This window comes from Hibiscus syriacus, unplaced genomic scaffold, assembly GCF_006381635.1.
Source record: "Hibiscus syriacus cultivar Baekdansim isolate YM2019G1 unplaced genomic scaffold, ASM638163v2 tig00110721_pilon, whole genome shotgun sequence".
Taxonomy (NCBI): Eukaryota; Viridiplantae; Streptophyta; class Magnoliopsida; order Malvales; family Malvaceae; genus Hibiscus; species Hibiscus syriacus.
The window spans coordinates 454535-466176 of NW_024062839.1; the positions used below are offsets into that span (position 1 = coordinate 454535).

The 11642-nt window shown below is 33.4% G+C and overlaps 2 pseudogenes; both read left to right on the top strand.

Annotated features, from left to right (window-relative positions):
- The first annotated feature begins 317 nt into the window (after window positions 1-317).
- Window positions 318-5861, top strand: LOC120139058 (annotated as a pseudogene).
- Window positions 5862-10117: 4256 nt separating this feature from the next.
- Window positions 10118-11187, top strand: LOC120139049 (annotated as a pseudogene).
- Window positions 11188-11642: the final 455 nt, after the last annotated feature.

Below are 11642 nucleotides of genomic sequence, written 5' to 3' on the forward strand. Positions count from 1 at the left end.
TATATACATCAGCTGGTCACTACTAGTGTGTAAATCATATGGGAAAAAAAGGTAGCATGAGCAGTCGGACACTTCAAACTGAAAACTAAATTTAAAAAGCAAATTGTGAAATAACTCAGGAGTATTAAAAAAATTGCGATGTACTTTTTTAAAACCGAACTTATTGTAATAAAATTGGATTCTCGAAAGCAATATTGCGCTGTTGAAGGTAAAAGGGGCAAATGGCCACACTCACCACTCATTTTTCAAAAATAAAAAAATAGAAAAAAAGGAAGGGACAAAATTGTCATAATGTGAATTCTCAAGAGACTAACTTTGAACTATTGACAGCTGCAATTCCGTACCATTCCAACAGTTAACTTCCCCTTCCTCTTCATAGAATTTATATCTCTTAGCTCAAAAGGGAAGCAAATCAAGAAGATACATAGAGATATAAACAATCCAATAACATTTCTTCGAACGAAATTAATCAATCAGTTATTAGATTTTGATCCAATGGCTGGTTACGTTGGCATTTTGGTCTCAGATCCATCGCTGCAAAACCAGTTTACTCAAGTCGAGCTCCGGAGTTTTAAAACTCATGTAACTTGATAATCATTTGATTTTCTTCTTATTCTTTTAATCTACGAATCTGTTTTGATCATAGCTACTAACGTTTTTTTGTTGTTGCAGTTTATTAGTATGAGAAGAGAGGGCGGGAAGCTAACGGTGGGAGACTTAGCATCGAGAATGTCGAGGTTGAAAGTTGTGGGAGAGAATCTGAGTGAACAGAACGAGCTGGATTATGCTGATTTGTATCCTGAATCGAACGATGAAGTCGATTTTGAGTTCTTTTTGAAGGTCACTTGATATTTCTTTACTTTGAGTTTCATCCATCTGTTTTCTTCCCGTTAAGCTCTTTTGTTTTGTTTGTTTGATTCCTTTATTTTCCCTACTAAATATGTTTGGCTTAAGAAACAAAATGAATTTGGATTGCTTTGTTTTTTATAGCAATATTTCAAATTAACTTTTCAGAAAAAAGTTATTTTTCTCTTTTCCGGTTTTCTTTTATTATCGAAGAAAGTAGCACTAAATCATTCATTCTTTAATCTAATTCTGTATACACGTATAGATTTTGTTGTTCGGAACATAAAAGAACTTTTTAAGATGTTTAGAAGATTAACCAAGACTTGGAGGAGAAAAGCAAATGATCCACTTAAATTAGATATATATTATTTTCAACTATTTGGGATTTTGATTTTTTGAATAGGTTTATTTGAAACTTCATGCACATGCAAGTTCAAGAACAGGAAGTCCTGCAAAGAATTCGTCAGCATTCCTGAAGGCAGCTACAACTACTCTGCTTCACACCATTAGCGAATCTGAAAAGGCATCCTACGTTGCCCATATCAATAATTATCTTGCTCAAGATGGATTCTTAAACAAATACTTACCCATTGATCCTTCCTCCAATGATCTCTTTGAGATTGTTAAAGATGGCGTTCTTCTTTGGTAAGTGACTCTTATAAATTTTTAAGCTGTTGAATTTAGGCTTACGTGATGCAAAAAATTTGAAGCATTTATGCAAAACAAATGCAGCAAGCTTATAAATGTAGCAGTTCCGGGCACGATTGATGAAAGGGCTATTAATACTAAGAGATTGCTCAATCCATGGGAAAGAAATGAAAACCACACGCTATGTCTCAACTCTGCCAAGGCTATTGGCTGCACTGTAGTCAATATAGGGACACAAGATTTCATTGAAGGAAGGGTATGCACATACTATAATGTTGGTTGTTCCGTTATTAAAATATAGTTTATTTGATGGTTGGTTACCATTTAAGTTTAAGAATGACTTTTGGGGTCTAGGCAGTTTATTTTGAAGTATGCTTCATTGCTCTTGTTGTGGTCATCTTAAAAGCTGTTCTTGTGCTTCTATACTTGGCTTGGACAGGTACTAGGTAGAGGATTTTCTCTAATACCCTAGTTCGAGCTCATCCTCCAATGGTCACCATTCATGTTCTTATAGCTCGTTTTGAATGTGTGGTGAAAGAATTTCATGTGGTTTTCGTAAACCTATTTATGCTCCATCAGGCTGAATATGGATAAAAACCAAAATGAATCACTTATGAATGTAATTACTTAAAGTTTGGATTTTGCAAGTGATTATTGACAATAATCATACCTGGCTCCTTTTCAGAGGCATCTTGTCTTGGATTGATTTCTCAAATTCAAGGTAATTGGATCTATCAAATAATTAGTTATGCAACCTTACTACTTATAAATAGCATTGGCTAATCTTGCTAATGGTTATGCTACTTTAGATTCAACTATTGGCAGACCTCAACTTGAAGAAAACACCTCAGTTGGTGGAGCTTGTGGTGACAGTAAGGTTGGTTTGAGTAATATTTTTAGAAAAAGTACAATTTTTAGGAAGCTAAACTATCTGATCTTTTGTGATGAATGATGATTAATGCCCACAAGAAATTTGCGTTTCATTACACCCCCCTTCTAAATTTTAACAAATCAAACAGAACTTCAAGCTTTTTCTAGGCTTCTCTGATAATATTTTCCTGTTCCTAAACCAGGATGTGGAAGAGTTAAGAGTTACCACCAGAGAAGATCTTATTGAGGTGGATGAATTTTCAACTGAAGAAATCCCAATACAAGAAAATAGTCTCAAATTTCTCTACTGATGTAAAGGTAAGGAAGAAATTCGTTTTAGCACATTAAATTTTCCTTCAAATATCTTCTCTTAGAATTTGTAGTTTCCTCATATGTTGCAATGCTATCTGATTAGTTACCATTTAACATAAGGTCAAAGTTTAAACGTCTTAAAATCACCATATCAAATCTAGTGTGAAACTAAATTCTTAAAATGAGATTTCTAACCATATTTAATTCTTTTGCTTCCTCAATTTCCCTATGCTAACAGTAGATGAAAGAAGTGACATAGTTCTTGTCGCAAGCTGCCATGAGACCTTTTTAAAATATATATTTATTTCTTTCCACTTCTGATTACATAATATTCTACCCACAGGATGCAGAGGCTTATGCGCATCTTCTAAATGTTCTTGCACCTGAGCATAGTAACCCCTATACATTGGCTGTCAAAGATCCATTTCAGAGAGCAAAGTTGGTTCTTGAACATGCAGATAGGATGGGATGTAAGAGATACTTAACTGCAAAGGATATTGTCGATGGTTCCCCAAATCTTAATCTTGCTTTCGTTGCCCATGTTTTCCAGCACAGGTGAGACTTGATAGCCTCCTTTTTTTCCAACAATGATTCTAAATTAAATATAAAGTGAATTTCTCTTGTATTTTTCATATTTATGGTTCTATGTTAACTTTTATCATCCTTCACATATGTTATATGTTCAGTTTGGCAGCATGGGAAAGCTAGATTAATTTCTTCTAAGACATTGTTTCTAACACAAGTTTTATGATTTGGAACTTCTTAATAATTTGGATTTTGGACTATAAAACTTCAAACTCATTAAAACTTTTATAGAGCAATTATATTGTGTTATATGGTATTTCCATACATGTCGCAACGATTATGGATGAGTTTTGATTTGATTCTTATCATGTCTTGCTTTTTCTCAAGTTATAAAGGTAGTTTTTTTCTCCATGCGAATGCATTCATCTTCTTCCTCCATGTAGTTCTGGTAGAATATGTCAACTCTGCTATGTGGGATCAATTGACAGGACTGTGAACTGTCAAAAACTCAAACTTATTTGAATATTTCACATATGCAGAAGAATACAAACTGATGGCTAATGATGTTTTTGTTCGGTAAGTATAACTGATAATGAGTTGAAGATATAAAAGCTAAACATGGGTAATTGGTATATGTTAATTGCAGGAATGGCCTTTCAACCGAAACAAACCAAATATCTTTTCTGGAAACTCTACCGGATGATGCCCAAGTTTCTAGAGAGGAACGAGTATTTCGTTTCTGGATCAATAGTCTTGGAAATTCAATCTACATCGACAACGTCTTTGAAGATCTCAGAAACGGTAAGTATGCATAAATCATGCTAAATTCTTTCACGGGTCTTATCCTGAGCTCTTGAAAGGAATAGGCTTCACAGTGTGGTGCTTTTGCTATCTGCATTTCTTATCTTTTCGTTTTGCTTGCAAATGACTAAACATCAGATCCTCTATTCGATAGGTAAATTGTACTGTTATTTATGTTTCAGTTTCAAATTCCAACATTTTAATAAACTATGTGAGACATAGCTCAAATGATTGAAATGCCTATAATATTTTTTTTAAAACCATATGATGTTTTACAAATAAATTAGTCTCCGGTATGTGAATGACTAATTTTGGCCCTCTGCAGGTGGATACTTCTGGAGACCCTTGACAAGGTCACCTGAATTGTTAATTGGAAGATTGCTAACAGGCCTCCTATCAAGTTGCCATTCAGAAAGTAGAAAACTGTAACCAAGTGGTTAAAATAGGGAAACAAATAAATTTTCCCTGGTTAATATTGCTGGAAATGACATTGTGCAAGGAAAAAAAAACTAATATTGGGTATGTTATCTACCATGATAATCTGAATTTTCATGCTGTTGTGAAAGCATTTCGAATACATTTTTGGCATACTTGAACATGCATTGCCAACTAGTTTATCCTGTCTTGACAGATTGAATGTTGCTTTTCTGTTCAGCTTATTTGTGGCAATTGATGAGATTCAACTTCTTCAACTCTGAAGAACCTAGATTCCATTCACATGGAAAAGAATTACTGATGTTGATATTCTTAGGTGGGCTAATACGAAAGTAAGTGATTCAGGAAGACGAGTCGCACGGACAGTTTCAAGGTATGCTCCTATAGCATTGCTTAAGATCAAATGGGGCCTGAATGGACTTCAACTGGACTTAATGAAATGGCCCTAGGATATATATCTCATTGATTTCCATTTTACAGGACAGAGCTTGTCAGATGGCATATTTTTCCTGAGCTTCTAAGGGCTGTTCAGCCTAGATCTGTAAATTGGAGTCTTGTTACTAAAGGAGTGACTGGTATGTTACATTATTCTTTGATAAAGTTCTTATGTTCGAGTTTAGCCATTTTCCCCCCTTTCGACACGTGAAAGTTATGCATTATTCGAACTATTGGTGTTGTCAACTTCAGCAAGCTAGTTTCTTCAAAGTTTCTGATTAGTTCAATGAATTAGGCTTATTTTACCTAATTAAAGCTTGTGCATCCTGCATAACATACGGTTTTATGCTAATAATTTCTCATGTTTCCTCCAACTTCGAATAATGCAGATGAGCAGAAAAAGATGAATGCCACCTACATCATTAGTATTGCGAGGAAGCTTGGATGCTCGATATTTCTGCTTCCCGAAGACATAACCGAGGTATCTTTTCGCCGTCGATGCAAACTTCTTCCTCTTATTTTTCTAAAGCGCACACACATAATGCAGTCATGAGATAATCAACGGAATTTGACTTTACAATTGGATACATTTCTTTCCTTTCATTTCCATCATGCTTGGGAACATCATTTCAGGTAAATCAAAAGATGATCCTCACGTTGACGGCGAGTATCATGTACTGGTTCTTGAAACAACCTGTTGAAGAGAAAGCATCTGCAGCATCGGATAGTGAAAACGGAAGCCAAGTGGAAACAATTTCTAATTCGACAACTGACGACTCGGCATCCGAGTCGTCGGTAGAGTAGAATAAGGAAGTGCTGAAACTTTGTTTCATTCTCTTGTTTCCCTTTTTCAATGTTTCTCATAAACACTCCCGTTTTGGATTGTATTTGATTGCGAAGGTGGTTATATGACATTACAGAAATCGGGGTGTTTCAAGCAAATTTTGCAAAAATGCAAATGCATATGTGAATATCATTTCCGTTTTCTCCCTTATGCTCTTCTAGCTATCTGTATTTAGGTCATCTCCAGCCCTCATCTCTAGTCTACAACATCTATATCTCTACTTTAAAAATGAAACAGTAATTCATCTCCAGTACTATCTCCAACACTATCTCTACATATAATAAAAAAAAACCAAAAATCAGAAGAAAAAAATCCTCAACATTCAAATAAAAAAAAACCAAAAATTAGAAGAAAAAAAATCCTCAACATTCAAATCATAAAAAAACCAAAAATCAAAAGAAAAAAAATTATAGCGCAGCTACAGTGCAATACCAGTTGTAGTGTGTACTGTAGCCTGACACTACAATTCAGCATAACAATTGCGATGGGCTGGAGCATAGAATCATCTCCAAAGTGGAGATGAATGTCACTCCAACGATGCGTTGGAGATGACCTTATTGGTTCTTATCTAAAGTGATTTGTAATGGTTAAAATATTCCTGTAATATACTTTAAAGTTCATATTAGTCCCATTATAAAATAGTTGGATCCATCTATGCAAATATAACGAGGGATGAATAGAAGGGGCAGGTGGAGCAGTCATTCTTCTGGAAATTTTGTAAATTCGTTTCCTAATATAAAATGTGTTCCCCGAATATAATTATATAATGCAATAAACAAACAATTAAAAGAGTTTCAATATAATCAGAACAACACAATTGGAATCATACCCCAAAAGTAATAATAGGATATTAAGCAAAGCATGTGGATGGTGATAATGTGAAACTAAGCATAATTATGAGGTTGTTAAAGAGTCTAATCCTAGAACCCTTCAATGTAAATGGCATAATCACTTTTTTGGTTTTAACATCGCAACTTTTGTCATTTTGGCCATTGAACTTTTTTCTCTCTTTTAGTTCAAAATTTTAATTTTTTTGTTAAATTGATCAAACTTGCATGAGAAAAAAAAGTTAATGTCAACATTATGACTCCATTTTTTCTTCGGTTTTGGACAACTTAACAAAAATTAAAAGTTTAAAGATTAAAAGTAAAAAAAAAGAGTTTAATGGCCAAAATGATGAAATTGAAAAGTTGAAGGGTAACAAAAGTCAGTATTAACAATGCAAATATGGACGTGTAGGCAAGGCAAAAAGCTTATAGCCCCACCCATGTTCTGCTTTAGTTTCCCATTAGAAGGCTAACCCTAAAATGATAAAAGAAACCCAAATTCTATCCTACGCCTGCCAGCTCAGCTTCCATAATTTTCATTTATTTGAGTATCTGTTTTCTAGGGTGTTTAAATTTGGATACCCGAGTTTGGAGATGGTTGATTGGTCCCGATTAAGATATTACGGGTACCCAAATTTTACGGGTAATTGGATATCCGATTTGTTATCATTTTTCAAATTATTAATTTAAATAAGATATTATATATTTTTTTTATTAGATCTCATTCAAGTTTCGAAGAGTTGAAAACTTGAAATAAATATTACCGAGGAAATTGACCAGGGAGGAATATTTGCATTAATAAAAAGATTGAATTCTACTAAAGGAGAAACATCAATACCACTGGGAGATGGAGAAGATAGCGATCCAGAAAGCCCGCAAACTACGGCATCATCGGATGCTTATTTAAAAATATGTCATTATTACCGTCAATCAATAGCCTAGTATGATGAGACACTAAATCTTTTAATCAATATCAGAAGTTCGAATCTTGATATTTGTGAATGGATCAAATTGGGTTAGTAGGGTCGTCCTCGCCTCTGCAATACCCGATCTGGATTAATCAGTCAATAGATCGGATACCAGTGATTAATTAAAAAAATATCATTAGTTCTTGTATTTTGGAGAACTTTGAGATTTAGTCCATTTACTTAAAAAGGTAACACTTAAATCTTATTTTGGATCTAATTTTTTTTCTTCATATTTTTATTAATAGTAAAAATTAAATAATAATGAGTCAAAGTTAAAAATTTTTGACCCAGAAAAAATCAATAAAAGATAATTTAAGTGGGATAGAGAGAGTAATATATAAAATTAAACAGATAATTATTCATATCAATTCAATTTTCAAATAATGATGATCATAGATATTTTTTTAATGATTAAATGATGAAGTTAAACTCTGAAATGAAAGAAAAGTTCAATCGAGATATCATAATAATTTGACAGTAGATAATATATATAGATTGGAGTTTAAAAAGATTCTTATAAAAAAATGGAGAATTTTAAAGATTTTCTTAAAAATCTGAACCAGACGATAGAAGGATGGGACCATTTTGGTGATACCAACAGACGAAGATGTCAAATGTCGATAAAAGAAAAAAAGACATTTTCTCAACTTCTCAAATCTCGTAGCTATTGAATTTATTTGGGAAAAAATTAAAACGATAAGGGTGCAACTGAAAAATGATAAGGGCATCATTGCAATAGTAAGTAAAGAATTCTCACTTCGCTTAATGCTTCATTTTCTCAAGCTCTCTCCCTTAATTATTGATGTACTTCAATCTGCCAACACATATATTGTTAGAAATGTTAAGAACACAATGAATCTTACATGGACAGGAAAAAAGTGTGATGAGATTTAAATACTCTTCTTTTCTCTCTCTTTTATTGAGTATTGGTGGATACATTTCTTACGTGTCGTAGTTGTCGTCAATCTGTGTTTGTGGTTTGTAATTCAACATACATTTATGCGTATGATATTTCGGAGGAATTTGAGTGTGTTTTTAGTTTTTTAAACTGGTCAAATGGGAGAATTTCTCAAATATTTATAGGTTGTTCTTTGCGTGGGTTGTCATTGTAATTAAATCAATCAAGACGATTTTACTTCTAAAGCAATGATTCTTCCACGACACAAACAAAGTCTACCTAATTTTTATTATTTTATTTTTTCGGTCAATAATAATGATTTATTTTTACAATAATGCCATTATATTTTCAACATATATATGTTAAGTTCTTACAACATATTCTTCAAAGTTGCCCAACAATATGCAAATACTAGCTAGAGATATGCATGCTGAAAATCTTGACTACAATGTAAAAAATAATTGATTAGTGCCCCCATTTAAATTCAAAATGATTATTTATCCTTCTCTTGAGAAAATAATATTAATCTGGCAACAAAATAAAGACATTGTTGATTGAATGGTCAAACCTGCTTTCTAATGAAACCATTTTATGGTGTGAATGAGGACAAAAAAGGGAGAATTTTCAGAGGACCGATTAACGGATAGAGTGAAGAAATTGATGGGCATGAATGACCCTTCCGTACATTCTATGTGATTTGGACTATTAGCAGGAATCAACCAAGGAGGTCAGTGATGAATCGCTTACCTAAAGATTTATTATTATTATTATTATTATTATTATTATTATTATTATTATTATTATATATTTTAAAATTTTTATATATTTTTATTAAAAATTTATTTTTATCATTTTTCAAATATTATAAACTTATCTTATTTTTAAAATTTTAAAAATCATCCTATATAAAATCTTACATCTGTTGGTGATGTCCGAATGCCGACATCCCAAACCTCAACACATCATTCCACGTCCTATTTCTCTCTGTCATTGCCACCATGAATACAAATATAAAATCCCATCAATCTCATTCGTCCGAAATGGCAACAATGGGAGGAAATTTAGGGAGAAATTAATGATCATAACACACAAATATTAATACCCGTCGACATATACCACAGAAAATATTAAATAAATATTCATGACAATAATTGAAGAAAATAAATATAAAAAGATTTAGAGTTGATGAGTTATAACTCAAATTTTATTTAAATTTTTTTACATATAGAGTAGAATTGTTTGAATTTTTGTTTAGATTTATTTATAATATTTATTATGTTATGGTGCTAATAATTGATGCAAAGTTAAACAATTTCTATGATCATATTGATATACACATATTATTCATATGTGATATCGATGTATCATACAAATTGAATAATTCGACTCGAACTTAAAAATTAATCTACTAATTATTAAAAATTTAATTTTTTTAAACTATTTTATAACTCAAAGTATATTTAATATTTTTTTAATTGAACTTATAAATTATGAATCAAATCAAACTTTTTAATATCGAATTAAATAAAAATCCTTTAAAAAACGAAATGAGAGAAAAAGAGGGGGATGGAGGCCAATGCGAATGCGAATACAGAGAGGCCCCACAGTCCAAGTGGGAGAATGGAAGCATGTGCGCTCATATGGTGGTTGGCTATTTCAGCCCCACCACAACGCCTGATCTCTTTTCCTAAACCCCCCAAACTGAGAACGAAAGCCAAAACGTGTAACCCAATTCTGTATGAGTGAAAATGGGTTAAAACCCATGTCATTGGAACAATAATTCTAATACTAATAACCGAAGGGGGTTGATTCATCTCCTCCTCCCTCTTCTTCTTTGAAAATTTCCAATTTCCCATTCCCAAACAGACAGCTCTGTCTCCTGGTTGTCTGGTTGGTCTTTATAGATTCTGTGTCAGAGAAAAGTTATCATTTGAGAGATCATTTCTGAGCACCGGCCCCCTTGTGTCAGAAAATCAAAATCCCTCTTCAATTCTTTCCCCGTCCCTTCCAAAAAGGGAAGCCCCCCGTACGATCGTTAGTTAATATCCATCTGCTCATATCAAAAGAAACCCTACTTACTCCATTTTCATAGTAATATGGATTTGCAGAACTTAAACCCTAGCTCTCTTAAATCCAGGTTCACCACAAGGTTCCTTCGTGCTCTTACCGAAATCAATGCCCGAAAATCCATCTCATCATCTTCTTCTCCCAGGGAGATCTTCCAACGTTACCGAAGAATCAAGGTTGCAGCTGACGTCTATGGCTTACTTTAGGTCCAGGAGAATTTGGAGTAGGGCAACCCTCTGGAGGCTCCGAACCCGATCACTCCGTGGACGATTAGCCTCTTTCGGCAGAAGATCGTCGGTCAAGACCCGTACCACTACCACGGCATCTCATCGAGCCACTAAAAAAAGGGTCCATGGTGGTGGGCTGGGTGTTCAAGCGGAAGAGCTGAGAGAGCTTGTTCCAGGTGGTGAAGCCATGGATTTATGCAACTTGTTGGATGAAACTGCGCATTACATCAAGTGCCTTACCACACAGGTACAGGTGATGAGAACAGTCGCCGATCTCTACTCTCTTGATCAGTAATAAATATATTTTCTGATTACATCAGTGTTATATATATATAGAGAACAAATATACATAAATCAAGAGCAACAGATTGTTGAAAGGGGAAACTATTCGTATACAGAGATGAATTGTCTAAGATGGTAAGTATTTTTATGTTCTGTAGAAATGATAGTTTTTAATCAGAGGAACTTGCATAATTTCTGTGAGATATTGGGATTTTCTTTTACAATATAGAGGTTTAATCCTACTTTTTGATTTCCTTTGGTATCTTTTTCTTGTTTCTGGATCAATTATAATTTTCTAACACTTTCCTCCCTGTCTTGGAAATATTGTCAAAGAGAAAATGCAGTTTTAGATCTTAGATTGTCAGAAGCGTACATCAAGAGTTAAGGTGAGACAAATGTAATTTAATTAATCGTACCATATATATGAAATAATTTATGTCCCACATAACGATTTTAAACATGAAAACAAAATTAAGTTAAACTCAAGAGGATATCTTCTTTCACTACTTTATTATTTCTTCGATATTAAAGAATGCTCTCTCCCCCCCCCCCAAACTTTTAATGCCAACCAAAAAGACAAAGAAAATCTTCTACACAAAAGATGAAACATTTACATATCTCTGATTCTAGCCATGCTATGCAATTATAATTTTTAAA